Below are 1,118 nucleotides of genomic sequence, written 5' to 3'. Positions count from 1 at the left end.
GTACTTGTCTTTACCAGGGCAACAACTACCCTGTAGATGAACACTGAGTGCGCATAGTGTCATGCACATTGGCTGAAGTGTGTGCGTTTGTGCGTGTATGAATGTCAGGAAAAGCGCTTCGTTCTGTAACGCACACCTGAGTGGATTTCATGTAGGTACTTGGCTCACTGTAGCAATGCAGGTATACCTTAGGCCGGTCTTGATCTTTCGAGCAATGACAAATACAAGGAGGACGTGAGGGCTGTGTTGAGGCTTTATTGGACATCGTGCGGTTCGACTTGCCTGATAAGTATAATTTAAGGCAGAAATGCCGCAGTAAAGCTTGTTTAAGAAAACGCAGGTTAGAAGAGCGATTTGTCCGCATTGTATGCAGCCTTTCGGAGCATAGTTGTTTGAAAACTTGTAGCGTGAACTGAAAAAAAAAATATACACCGTCGTTAAGTGATGACGAACAGTGCATATAATCAAGCGGCACGTATTGTATAGAAAAGAAGCAGTGCCAGGTGGCTTTAGGGCCACTTACTAAACAGGGGATCGCTTTTAAACGACGCCGTCTTGACTAAACAGACAATCATGCATGTTCAAACAGATTGTTCTATAGCTGCCTGATAGTTTTTATATACATTAGGATTTTACCGTGATTTAGGACCGAAAATGCAAAACAGATATTTTTTTATCTGCTACTTTATACATATCATCACATGATTTTTGTATTATCAATGAACTTGGCAAATTAAATTTTAGTATGTTAGCCATGTTTCACAATACGTACATATTTGAGGACTTCCGTAATCCTTGCTGTCATGGTGTGTGAGGTCTTATGAAGAACTTGAAGCGGTAGCACTGCATAGAAAATAAAAACAAGACCATGGTCATGCAGACTGCATTTCCGGTATTCTTTCATTTCTTTTAGAGTCTGAAGAGAAACACAGGTGGACATTTTTGCAAGAAATCATCAGCTAGTTCACCACTTCTATGAGAGTCAATTTGCTTTCTCAAGTTCAAACTTCGAATGAACTGCTCTGTTATATTTTGTGAAAACCTTCATCAAGCTTCCCTTTAACCATCAGCATCAGTTTAATGAGACTCAATTGCAACGCCAGCTATAATGACACAGC

General features: G+C 40.2%; 1 long non-coding RNA gene across 1 annotated transcript; it reads right to left on the bottom strand.

Moving 5' to 3' along the window:
* Window positions 1–235: 235 nt before the first annotated feature.
* LOC119461415 (uncharacterized) lies at window positions 236–861 on the bottom strand. Its single transcript, XR_005193983.2, has 2 exons — window positions 773–861; window positions 236–412 (listed from the first exon to the last, which is right to left on the bottom strand). It is a non-coding gene; the product is annotated as an uncharacterized LOC119461415 (long non-coding RNA).
* Between the last annotated feature and the right edge of the window lie 257 nt (window positions 862–1,118).

Source organism: Dermacentor silvarum, chromosome 8 (genome assembly GCF_013339745.2).
Source record: "Dermacentor silvarum isolate Dsil-2018 chromosome 8, BIME_Dsil_1.4, whole genome shotgun sequence".
Taxonomy (NCBI): Eukaryota; Metazoa; Arthropoda; class Arachnida; order Ixodida; family Ixodidae; genus Dermacentor; species Dermacentor silvarum.
This window is presented reverse-complemented; position numbering and strand designations above follow the sequence as displayed.